The sequence below is a fragment of the Ornithodoros turicata genome, chromosome 1 (genome assembly GCF_037126465.1).
Source record: "Ornithodoros turicata isolate Travis chromosome 1, ASM3712646v1, whole genome shotgun sequence".
Lineage (NCBI taxonomy): Eukaryota > Metazoa > Arthropoda > Arachnida > Ixodida > Argasidae > Ornithodoros > Ornithodoros turicata.
In genome coordinates, this window is record NC_088201.1 from 148012115 (window position 1) to 148025861 (window position 13747).

At 45.9% G+C, this 13747-nt stretch overlaps 1 protein-coding gene across 2 annotated transcripts in view; it reads left to right on the forward strand.

Annotated features, from left to right (window-relative positions):
• Nucleotides 1-381: 381 nt before the first annotated feature.
• LOC135370841 (uncharacterized) overlaps nucleotides 382-13747 on the forward strand; it is a 170610-nt gene continuing 157244 nt past the window's right edge. For both annotated transcript variants that reach the window (XM_064604719.1, XM_064604727.1), the window contains exons 1-2: nucleotides 382-505; nucleotides 4931-5008. The gene's annotated coding sequence lies outside the window, so the exon portion shown is untranslated. The remainder of the gene's footprint in view (nucleotides 506-4930; nucleotides 5009-13747) is intronic.

Sequence of the window (13747 nt, forward strand, 5' to 3'; positions counted from 1 at the left end):
AACCCCCTAAGATATATGCCAAAAATTAGAATGAATCTACTGATGAGATTCATGTCACATTGACACATTTGAGTATATTGCTCAAAGAATGCTGCCCCGAAAATCCTGCTTCGATGAGTAGTTCTACCGGGGAAAGCGTTCCACATCTTGCCTTTTTCGTGAAAGGTCAGCCCGTATCCTCACGCACTTTCTGAACATTCCGTCATCGCTAATTAAAATCATTTGCTGACAGCAGCTCCCCTCATCATCTGCAAACGGTGGCGTGGTGCCCTACACGGACGTTCTTAATGTCAGATAGTGGCACTAATGATTCATCTTACTAATACAGCTGTTAGGAAGAAGATATCCTGTTACGTAAGAATCGCTCGTTACATCGCGTGAGGGACTTGTCTTGCGCATAAACCCTCCTTGGTTCACGCACACCGTACATTCATTTGGAACTGCGAGTCCAAGAACATGATTGCCCCCACAGTCATCGTCGTCATTCTTACATATTCGCAGCTATGTGAGTAAAGCTCCCATTACTGTATATTGTTCCTTCTTAACTTCGCACCTGCATCTCTACAATATCGTGTGCGACGTCTCGGATCCTTTGAAAGGACGGTCACATCCGTTCCGGTCGATTTCGAAAAGTATAGTGTCATTTTATTCCTCGTGGGCCTTTGCAACCCTATCGGAAATCCACCGCGAAATGGTGGCGTAGTTTGGCCGTTCTTCGATGGAACACGCGGCGAGAGCCCACGCTGGATGTTGAGTTTATGCCTCCTCCTGAAAAAAAAAGAAAGAAAGAAAAGAGAACATGTTAGCCACTAGGAACGTAGGAGGGCGCGACCTCCAGAAATGGAATGCTGCGACGGTATATGAACGTCTCATATACTAGCTATGCAGCGTGTGAACGACGCCTTCCCTCCTCTGATCGCACCGGTCAGACTCTTAGATAATAAAACTGTCCTGATCAACACTAAGGCGAAAATTGACCAATGAAGAAACGCAATAAAAACACGCAAATATAAAATAATCGCAATAATCGCGTGAAATAAACGCAATCACCACTGGTACGGACGAGAGAGAGTCATCACTGGCGAGCCTTGTGCAGCTCTAGATTACCTCAAGGGCTGACGTAACGATCAGTTTTTGTGTGCGAGCTCAATTTCCTACATTTCTAGTTTTACCCGAAATTCAGTGTTGTTACACTGATTTCGAGTTTGACAGGAAACTAGGGATAGGGAATAGCTCGCAAGCAGCCCATATACAGGTGTTTTGTTTTAATCGTTACGAAATTTTTATGAAAAAACTAGCCGAGAAAAAAAGATGCAGTTCTAGCAGGTGGGTTATACGGCCAGCCGAATATCATGTAGGACAGATGTGCAACTACTGGACAACTAGTTAGCTAAATTCATTGATTAACTTGATAATTTCATGTTTCTTGGGAAATATTTCCGTGAGATACCAGTAGGAGACAATTGTCTCGATTCCACCTCCTGTATTTAACACTCCAGTGAAGTGAACGTAGATCGCTGTTCTCATCGCATTTGCAATCGCTGCTGGTGGTGGTGGTGGTGAAAGGGCTGGCCGTTTGCGTGCCTCGCAGAGGTTGGCAACGTCACGGACTAGACACCCTGGCGGAATGTGCGTCCCTGCGGAACGTGAACTCCTAAGGGACAGTGCCGACATATGTCCCGAAAGCGTCTCAGGAAAACGACCAGCCATGCAGCTATGAATAGGGACCAGTACGGCTATGTTAAGCCAAGATTATGACGCTCTCGTCCTGCCGCTAGTCTCATAACTCCCTCTATAAAAAAAAAAAAGAAGTAGTCCGCGGTTCGAACCGCGGTACTCGAAGGTGTGCCCACCATCTCCACCACTGAGCTGACACCGCCCGTTGCTAACACCCTCAGGAAGAGACGCTTCGCAAGTCACAGTGAGTTCCTTAACGCTTCTTTCGTCTTGGTAAGAAAACTGGAGCATCCAACTGTTGCGCACAAAGTTGCAAAGTGTAAAAGACAATTTCACCTTTCATGTCTTACATGGGAATTTTCTGGAGAACTCATTGTTTTGGCCAAATACAAGAAAAATAGCGCACCAGTGCTTCCTCCGATGAAGCCAACACGGCGAAAATAAGTCCTCCAGGAAAAAAGTGGGACGCTCTTGCGCTGCCATTCCTCTTGTACGCCATTGAAGGCCCTCTCACAGTAGCACGTGTATGAGGGCATTTCTTTCTCAAGCTCAGGGTGGACAGATATTCTAACAAAATGAGATGGAATACATTGCTTCAATGGAGGGAAGCGGGTACGCCGGTCAGGCCAACTTTAAGAAGCGGTGTCCCGCAAACCTGCGAATGGATGTTGCTTCTTGTTTATATGCTTACAGTGTCAATAAATTTGTACGTGTGCATTCCTTGATGTTCTTGATTTTCATTTTCTGCTTCTCGGTAATATTAGCAGATGAGCAGGCGCTGCGCCGGGAACAGAGGGCGGGACGGCGGGGTCAAGGGAGAGAGTATAGGAGAGGGCACGCAGCGCACATACGCACTTCGATCAGTGCGCGCTTTTTTGGCGCTGGATTCCGGCTCTGTCTTGGCGATTCGCTATGGATGATCACGTGGCCGAGCAGAGCGGTGGTTTTCGTGGCGAAACTGTGGAAGTTACAGCTGCACTCCACTGATAAATACGTCTGCATCATCGTCATCGACATTCCCCACAGCAGTATACAATAGACAAGGCGCCTCATCGTGGCGGTTCGGTACGATACGGCATTTTGTTACACGAAAGGGCCTTTGCAACTTCAGGATCACGCCTATTTTGTACTCTAATCTCTGGAGCATCGACGCAGTACTGGCCAATACGGTGAACATCTACGTTGAGCATAACAGCGAATGTCGTGGTGTGCGAGAGGTAGCGATCCTTTGTTCTCCTGCTTTCGAGTTGAAGTAAGTTTTCGTTCTCTCATTTGCCTCACCTAAGATTTGTGCATGTTTTTTTCAACAACCACATGTGGTAGAGGTGTGGAGCAATAACAGATCATTATGCGAAGTAAACAGCTATCGCTTTCTTTACCTGCAGAGTTTGGTGGGTATCACTGGAGAACTCATGCGAACTGTGGGGCTCTGTGTGGTGCGTGTGTGATATGTACTGTGGCAAACATTGAAATAGTAGGTAGCGCAGTTATTTTAGCTATTTTAGATGTTGCGTATTGCATAATACAGATATGTTTCTTCATATCTCTGATTCAGGCACTTTTTATATGTTCTTGTGATATATTTGCATTAAGGGTGATGGAAGCAACGGTGGCCTATTTTATGACCTAGGAGCAGCCAGCTAGTTGTAAAGCTTCCCCATCTAACGATATCGTCAGCTTCTCACGAAGTACTGCGGTAAGTCACTGTCAGGCATTTGTCCTATTTTGTTGGAGATTGTCTGTTCTTTACGCCTATTTATGGCAGTTTGAGCTGCTATCCGATAGGTGGCATGAACTGTATTATTAGTTATCTTTCAGGAATGACCGTCACCAGGAGACGCAGCAATCACGTGATTAATATTATTATTGTCACCATCATCAGCGATTATCATTTTTCTACATGTTTCACGAATTATATTAAATTTTAATAAATGTGCACGTAAAAGGATATGCTACTCGTTGTCTTCTCGAATATTCTCGATTACATACTTGTAGTATTGTATTTAGGTTTCAGGATACCTGCGCTTTTGCGCCAGTAGAATAGGAACCTTAAGGTGAGGGTATTAGAAAGTGTGAACTATAGACAACGTGGAATTTACGGTAATTCGCAACGTTCGATTAATGTTACATCAGCCTAGATAAAACAAAACCCCACCGCCGAAGCGGTATATGGCTCAGCTGTACGTCTTCCCGTTGACATTTTAAATGGTGCACTTTTTCCCAGCCACGAACGCTCGGACTACCTGAAGGATCCCAGAGGATCGTTCGTGATCTCTTCTTACGACTTCGGTCAAGGCCAAGTCGAGCAGTTCCCAGGTCTGCTTCATATGTATCTGCGAGAGTTCACACAGCCTCGGACGTTTTCCCGCGTAAGAAATCTGTGCGTTGCGTACTTAGGTCCCGACGAAGTTCTATTACCTTTCGGCTACACTTTTGTCATCGATCTGAGCGGTCGCGATGAAACCTTTGCTATAGCCCGCTTGAAGTCGCGTACGTTGAAGACGGACTTGAGCGCTTCAGTCTCATGCCCACTTAGTGCGGCCCTCACTGCCACTAGGCGTCGTCCTAATATTATATTTACACCCCAAGAGGTTAGCTGGAGCGAGTTACTGCCCCACTCCCGAAGCCCAACATCTCGGACACCAGGGGAGATGTACCTGCCAAAAGAGGCCAGAAGGTTTCAATCGACTCGCGCTGCTATCAGATTAAACATTTACTAAGCTGATGTCACCCAGAACGGTCCCTTTCTTTGAGGCTGCCACAAACTCTCGCGAGATAATCATAGATAGCCTGGCATGCAAAGGTAAAGCTGACATCTTACGTAGCTGCGGCTTTTGCTCTTGTGCATGGCGGAAAGAAAGAGAGAAGGAGCCCCCATTGCTCTGACAAAAGAAACCGAGACGGGAAGCCACTCCAGTCACATCACCGCTCGCTTTCCGGTACATACGACGGTTCATACATCTATATGGGGACCCCTACGCATGCATTCAGAATACTTGGAGAGTTGTGATCGTAGCCCGCCGAAGCAGCCTCCAGAAGTGACGTGTGCAAAGCGACCTCAATGGGCCTAGTCAGGTACGTTATCCTCGCGTGGCCCCAAAAGAGCTACGGTTCACTTCTATCCTCACCCTCACTTGCCCTTGTCGGAGATCCGTTAGGGTTCCCCTTTTCCTTCTTTCCTACATGCTCTTATTCGTCCTAAGGACGGAAACTGCTGCCTCGTCTCTCAATAAGTGAAAAAATCATCTTCTAGGGGATCCGGTGGAATGCGGATGCAGCTATTCTGCATGTGTGAGCGGGTGTGACTGTCAACCTGAAAGAGCGAATAAAGGCAAGTAAAATTTTGCACAGACTTTCTGAACGAGAATCTAGGTTTCGTAATAGGAGCACTGAAAGATCGTAAAATAAACAGGAATCAGCCGTGCGTCACAGCGAAGTACACTTGCCCAATCTTTAGCTGTATCCAGCTTCGACACGAAATGAAGGTCTAAGCTAGTCCCACTTCGAACCTAATTTTAAGACGGTAAAGGCCGGCCCGCATGGCACGGTGTTTCTTAGAATATTGTGCTGCGTAAGACTCTCCATGGCCACGCACCGAGAAAAAATGCGCCTGTCAAACCGCAAAGGGCACAAATTCCGCTGCTGCGTGGCAATACTGGTCTGGCGTATGTGGTTTACGAAGCGTTCCTGGCATTCTCCTCTGCTTCCTGTTCCTCCGTGAAACGTTGTATTTGTGTGTCATTCCTACGAACACGACATATACAAGTTTGTGGTGGCACGATATATCTGTGTAGAGTACAGTATACATTGCGGAACAACAGCTCGTGTTAGACAGTACTAACAAACAAACAATGACCACGTCATGTGTAAGCTATCATCACAAGACACACTACTTATCATTAACTGCGGACATACATTTGAAATAAAGTTGATATCCTAATCAATACCAAAGCATCAAATCAAACCGGAACCGAAAAACCTGAAAGAGACCGTTATGTTTTTGCCGGAGCCGAACCGAAAGGGCGCCGCCATCTTTTGTGCTGAACCGAACCGATTTAGAAAAATTCGGTTCCCTGTTTCACAACCGGTTTCAAAGCAGATAATTTGAGCACGGAGTTTGATCATTTAACAAGAGGGTTGTAGCGGGGTAGTTGGTTGTAGAATATAGTTGATTGCAAATGCAGCGAGGGACGCGGACAGGTGAGTTAAACAAAATACGACAGGAGACCTGCAGACTCCAACTAGCAGAAGTTTAATGGGAGGAGACAAATATATACAGAAAAAAGAGAGCACCCAACCAATCGCAACACAGCAGAAACCTGCAACTTGCAACAAAGTAGGAACTTGCAACGAGTAAACTTGCAACAAAGTAGGAATACATGGATTGATAACATAAGGCATCTGCACGTGTAACCCAACACCCCGCATCCCACGTGCAACATTAATATAACCTCTTTCAGGTTGAGTCAGGGCAATGGAAGGCACACTTATACAACTGTTGCCGCGTAAAATGATGTGAAGCGCTTCTATAATCTCCCGAACAGTTTTTTCCGGACTCCTGTCTATTATTGTAGTGTCTCTGAATTGCGGAGAACAAGAACACTCATTACAATGAATTGAAAGATGGCAGAAGGAGCCCGGCCTAAACATGAGGCCATGTTCAAAGAGACGAACATCAAGGCAGCGGCCGGGACTGCCCAATGTAAAATTGCCACAGCCCAACGTAATGGAGTAAACCACTCCTTTTACGCACTCAACAAAAGGATCTCTACGTCTAATCATGCAATGCTGTGGTTGCTTAGGGGCAATTTATGCGCTGGCAAAGAGACTGTAACTTATGCGGAGCAGAAAAAACCACATCTACTTTATATCTAGCTGCCACGTTTTTTAAACAGTGAGAAATCCTGTGAACATAAGGGATACACACTGGTCTACCATATCACGGCCTAGGTTCACCCTGCTCCCTCTCCTGATTCCATTTTCCTTAACAAGGTTTCAGCAACACTTTGTAAACTAGATTCCGGATCGCCAGCATCCCTAAGTCTACTAAGCTGAGCACCAAAGCTTTCTTGTGCCATGTGCTGGCAAGATTCATTAATGCTGAGTGTATCGCAACGCTAGCCACTCCCCTTTTCACAATTTTAGAATGTGCTGTCGTAAAGGGAAGAAGACATTTCTTGGCCCTAGGTCGGTACATATAGCAGATGTGTTGTTGTTTCTTAACCAGATAAAGGTCAAGAAACTGAAGAGCATCATTTTTAAGAAATTCTATAGTAAGTTCCAGGTCACCCATTTTTTCTTTGAAAGTCCACAGAATATCATCAAAACCATCCTTATACAATATTAAAAAGTCATCAACATACCTGCAGATATGGTAGTGCGGTTTGTCAGCTAGAGCCATTATGATCTCTGTGCCACATTTGCCAAGAAATATATCACAAAGCACAGGTGAAACACTGGACACGATAGGAGTGCCCGATTTTTGTACAAAATATTGTTGTCCATGTTTGACCACCGTGGCATGCAAATAGGTCTTGAGAAGTTCCATAAAGTAGGTATTCCCATGCCAGTAGTACCTGGAAGGTAACAGCACTCTCTTCAATCAGATCTTGCACTGCTCCTAGGAGAGTTTGCTGGTCTATTGAATAAAAAAGATCAACATCAACGGAGCATAACTGAAGGCCTGATGTGGAATCATCCTGAAGAACTTGGATAACAGCTTCAGAGTTCTTAATCGCGAAAGGATCGCAGATAGGTAGAGACTGCAGATGCCGTGATAGAAACGTGGAAATGCTCTTCTGCCATGTATTCTTTTCAGTAATAATCGCGCAGAAAGGCAGCTCTTCTTTGTGTGGCTTGGCAGTAAAGGAGGCCGACATGCACTCACCTGACGTCCCTTTAATAGCCTTCAGGATATTTTCGTTGCTAGCCCCCTGGCAGATCGTAACAGTAGCCGCATGGGATTCCTTAGCAAGTTGTAAAGTAGTGGGCCTAAAATTCTTCTCAAGTGCACTGGAGGTTTTTTGCTCATAGGAGCGTTGAGACCATACCACAAAGCCCCTTCTTTGTCAGCAGTTACCGGACGTATATTGCCTCCTTGATGAACACTTGCACATTGCGAAGAGCCTTGAAATTTCTGCTGGATAGCTGAACCCTTCTTGCTGAGTCTAATATTTGGTTGATACATGAAGATCTCCCTTCCTCAGGGACCGCACCAGCGATCTTTCTGATAAGAGCAAGAAGTTCCGGTTTTTTCAATTGCGGCTGGACACTCAATTTTGGTCCCAGCCTGCCCATCGTTCCATTTTGGTTCCATTGCCCTGACTCAACCTGAAAGAGATTACCTTGTCTTTTAATGTTGCACGTGGGATGCGGGGTGTTGGGTTGCACGTGCAGATGCCCTTTGTTATCAATCCATGTATTCCTACTTTGTTGCAAGTTCATTTCAGGTTTCTACTGTGTTGCGATTGGTTGGGTACTCTCTTTTTTCTGTATATATTTGTCTCCTGCCATTAAACTTCTGCTAGTTGCGAGTCTGCAGGTCTCCTGTCGTGTTTGTTTAACCTACCTGTCCGCGTCTCTTGCTGCATTTGCAATCAACTATGTTCTACAACCAACTACCCCGCGACAGCCCGCTTGTTAAGTACATTTTCAGTGTAAAGGGGACTCCTTTTGTCACTAGCATGTAGAGGACGATGGTCTTCCTCTACATTATTCCTGACCGGCGATGATGGAATGTCCGAGCGGGCAGATGGACGTGGCCTCACGCTAGGACGCTTCCGGTAGAACTGTCTTCCCAGCGCCGTAGCACGTGGCAGCAGAGGCACCTCTTCATCGTCTTCCACGGATCGGCACATCACTCCCCCCCTCAGACGAGGAGTGCGCTTGCGGTTGAGTGGTTGAGCTTCGCTTGATGCTCGGGAAGGTGCCGCTGGTAGAATCCCGAGGAGTGCCATCACGAAGCGTGCGGCGACGTGACGTGTACGACCATGGCGACGTGAACTGGGTACATGAGCGAACCATGGTGCTGAGCGGCCAGGCGTTGAGATGGAGTACGTTGAGTGAGCTGCGGTGAATTAATGTCGCCTAGCGGTTCCTCGGGAGAACGATGCACCGGACCTTCATATGGCTTTGAATGCGGTCTTGCGGAAATTTGGGATGGTACTGGGCCGAATAGCGCCGAACATGGTGTTCTTTGTTCGGGTCACCAAATGTAGAAGACGATGGTCTTCTTCTACATGAGTCCTGAGCGGCGATGATGGAATGTCCCAGCGGGCAGATGGACGTGGCCTCGCGCTAGGACGGTGCCGGTAGAACTGTCTTCCCAGCGCGTGGCAGCAGAGGCACCTCTCCATCGTCTTCCACGGATCGCCACATCCTCATCCTCATACATGGAGATTGCTGCCTGCATTTTCTTTGCTGTTCTCAGTTTTACACGAGCAAAAACCATGGCTTTTGCCCTCGACAAGCACATTATCCTGGAAGAAGTCTACAGCTCCTTTGGATACTTCCATCCTACTGCACGACATGCCCGACGAATTACCAAGATCATGAGAGGAGAGTATTGGATGCATTATAGACACCAAATGGATCTACTAAAACCGTTGTGCTATACTCCGGGAGATACGGAAGTGGCCTATGCTAACAGACTGGCGGTGGTACTTGCAAATGGGAAAAAAATCGCAATGCTGTTTTTTGGAAATTTAGACTTGGGCAGCTGCTTCACACGTATAAGAGGCCCAGGACCCCTGACTCGTCTCAGCAGGTTACAGTTCTGAACAATGTTAATGTATTTAAGGATATTTTGGACACACTCAAGCTGGACACACTCAAGCTCAAAATTCAGTTCCAGCCGCAATTGAAAAAAAAAGGCACTTCTGGCTGTTATCAGATAGATCGCTGGTGCGGTCCCTGAGGAAGGGAGATCTTCATGTATCAACCAGATATTAGACTCAGCAAGAAGGGTTCAGCTATCCAGCAGAAATTTCAAGGCTCTTCGCAATGTGCAAGTGTTCTTCAAGGAGGAAAATATACGTCCGGTAACTGCTGACAAAGAAGGGGGCTTTGTGGTATTGTATGAACGCTCCTATGAGCAAAAAACCTCCAGTGCACTTGAGAATAATTTTAGGTCCACTGCTTTACAACTTGCTAAGGAATCCCATGCGGCTACTGTTAGGATCTGCCAGGAGGCTAGCAACGAAAAGATCCTGAAGGCTATTAAAGGTTAGTCAGGTGATTGCCTGTCGTCCTTCTTTACTGCCCAGACATACAAAGAAGAGATGCCTTTCCGCACGATTATTACTGAAAAGAATACATGGCAGAGGAGCATTTCAAGTTTTCTATCACGGCATCTGCAGTCTCTACCTATCTGCGATCCTTTCGCGATTAAGAACTCTGAAGCTGTTATCCAAGTTCTTCAGGATGATTCCACATCAGACCTTCAGTTATGCTCCTTTGATGTTGTTGATCTTTTTTTATTCAATAGACCAGCAAACTCTCCTAGGAGCTGTGCAAGATCTGATTGAAGAGAGTGCTGTTACCTTCCAGAATACTACTGGCATGGGAATACCTACTTTTATTGAACTTCTCAAGACCTATTTGCATGCCACGGTGGAAAAAATGGACAACAATATTTTGTACAAAAATCGGGCAGTCCTATCGGGTGCAGTGTTTCACCTTTTGATGATATTCTGCGGACTTTCAAAGAAAAAATGGGTGGCCTGGAACTTACTACAGAATTTCCTAAAAATGATGCTCTTCAGTTTCTTGACCTTTATCTGGTTAAGAAACAACAAACAACAACACATCTGCTATATGTACCGACCTAGGGCTAAGAAAGGTATTCTTCCCTTCTCGTCAGCACATTCTAAAATTGTGAAAAGGGGAGTGGCTAGCGTTGCGACACGCTCAGCATTAATGAAATCTCGCCAGCACATGGCACAAGAAAGTTTTGGTGCTCAGCTTAGTAGAGTTAGGGATGCTGGCTATCCAGAATCTAGCTTACAAAGTGTTGCTGAAACCTTGTTAAGGAAAATGGAATCAAGAGAGGGAGCAGGTGGACCCAGGCCACGATATGGTAGACCAGTGTGTATCCCTTATGTTCACAGGATTTCTCACAATTTAAAGGAGCATGGAAATGATCGGAATAAAATATAACGGGAGAAGTAGAAATTACCATTCTGGGCCCTGTGATACATATTCGCACAAAAAGTTTGAGCGTAGCGCCCAATCCTGGCGCGCGAGGGAGCTTTGAATCTCGCGGCAGAAATGCCCCCAGCCGCCGCCAGCCAGCCGCTTACGTCATGTGGCCGCGCCGTCTTTTTCTTTATTTTTTTGCGATTTCTCTGGTGTCGCGGCGCCGGCAAGCTGACCGAGCAGGAAGCGTTATTGTTCATCGGACGTCGTGGAAAAGACAGGTAGACTGAACACTCTTTAGGCAACACGTCTGCTCTTCTTGAGAAAACTTTTTATGGAGTTGGAGCCTAAGCTCCGCCAGCTTCGATTTCGCCACACGAATGTACTGGAGGTTGGTAAGTGATGCTGCTAAGTGTGAACGAACATTCGGGTTGAAATATAGTGCTTCTTCTTGGTTACATATGCATAGTCATGAAGACGCGGCGCAGTGACCGGTGTTTTCATTTGAAGAGGTCGTCGACCATCATGACTTCTCCGTGTTGTGGTCAACACTATGGACTCTGAACCGCATGGACACTGGCATCGCCGAGGCGAAAGAGCGGACCGATGAATGCATATAGCTGTGTAACATTGCGCTTACCATATCTTACTGATACCAGGAGCGCGACGTCTCCACAAGCACAACAACATGGATACCAAAATAGTAATAATGGACGGTAGAGTCAGTGGCGTATCTAGAGAGGACGGCGCCCATGGCAAGCTACGCAGTTGCGCCCCAGTCGCAGCGTATCCCCATGATGTTCGCGATAAACATGGAACACTGCTGGTTTGTCGCTTATGTTTTTATTAACCCAGAATACACACAAAACCGACACAAAAAAGAAAAGCAATTTGTCAGATTGTACAATTACAACACTATTTTACAAGCCCTCGCTGCTGTGAAACTCCCTATGATGTCATCGAAGTCCGTTTTTTTTTTTTTTTTTCAGTTTCGTGTCTCTCTATGCTCAGCAGAGCAAGATCGCAGAGCCTTCTTTGACCCATGGAAGCTCTCAAATATGAAAGTATCAGTTTTAGTTTACTGAAATACCTCTCACAGCTGGCGATAGAAACCGCTATCGTTAGCATAATCTGGATGGCGATACGAAGAGTGGGGAATACGCCCTCGTCCCCATACCGAACAATAAATTCAAGAAGGCCCTCAGGACTCGTTACCTTCAGGCTGGAACGACTTGACAGCAACATTCTGCAGTCTAAAATTTCGTCATAGAGTTGCTCCCCATCAACATCGCAGTCGTAAAAACTACCGAAGCAACTGCACCTGTGTTTCAGACTGTCTGTGTTTGTGCCATAACACAAAACCTCGATATGGAGAAGGAATCCGAACATGATGTCCGTATCACGCAAACGGGTGAATCTTTCGTCCATCTCTTTGTGAAGGCGATCACTCGTGTGCGCTGATGCCGCGATTCAAGTAGTAGAAACGCAGCGTACCAACACGAGCAGACAGACGAACACCGACAGCGCATGAGTAGCAACTGATTGAGGAATAAAGAATGTGAAATATCACCTCACCTCTCAGGAAACGCCGTCTCGTGTGTGGACGCAAAGCTCAAAAACGTCAATTTGTGTTTCTCAACACAACTTAGCAGTGGCTTTCATGCATTCTGCTACAGCCATTAAGCGTGAATGGAAAGCTGCACATTATGCATGATGTAAAACCCCAAGACTAGGGAACACGAAGGGACAGACACAAACACGTCCCTTTGTGTTCCCTGGTCTCGTGGTTTTACATATGCATCATCTTCACCAGCTCGCTTGTCTCCTAGCCATTTTTTCTGCACATTATGTTCACTCTACTTTTATCGCGTGCTATGTAATCTTGTTCAAGTTCTGTCAAACGACGTGTAATGCTATAAAAAAATTCAGTGCACTGTTTATGTGGGTTGAATGGTAGCGCATGAATGCAGGAAGGAAACTGTCATTTTATGGCAAGTGTTTACGTATTGTCCATTTAACTACACATTTATTGGTTAGCTTTCGCCGGCGTATCATGTCAAGCCATGGTGTATTAATTTGGAACACGTTCTTCTTAGTAGCCAGAGCAGCTGATACACAGTGAGAACATAGCCCGTGTGTGTTTGTCTTTTCCACCGCAGCCCTTGGGTTTCCTCCCTGATGGCTACACATGTCAGGGATAGGTTTCAGAACCCGTAGTTCCGGCCAAGTGTGAATTGCTTTTCAGGGGATCATCACGCTGGCAGATGAAACATATGGTTTAAATTATTTGCAGGACAGGAATTGCGTAGCTTCACAGAAATACTACTACTACGACGTAAGAGTGGTTTCAAATCTAGCTTTTTTGTGTTCCTGACATTATCGCACAAGATGTAGTATCCACTATGATCCTTTATATGGAGGGTATGTACAGTGCAATCAACAGATGCTATTTACAAATCTGTGTATTCTAGTGTGTTGAAATAAGGTAGTTTGTATCTGTGAGCCATAGTCACACACAGGCAACCAAGGACAGACATTTGATGCTTTCGGGAAACATGGCAACACATTGCAGGGACTCTGGATGCTGCCTAAATTTCCAGAACACAGAGCTCAAGGCAGCGGTTAAATAACAAGTGGTTAGAGAAACCCAAGACAGTTGCTTGTGTAAGCAGTCCGCTGTTGGATTTGCTTCTCTCTGAGATACGTTATCTCAAAGGGAACGCACGGGCACACTCAGAATGATACTAGTGCTGCCTGTGAACTAGAATGAGGAGAGGGGAGATATATAACCCTTTTTTCTTGTCGGTTATTCTATTGGCTAAATTGTCATTTGCTTAGCAGCATATATGTGTATATTCCAGAGTCTGCTAATAAATATATCAGTTTAGAGCTAGCAGTCGCATTGTAGATGTCTCATCCTGTCCTTGGCTGCTTG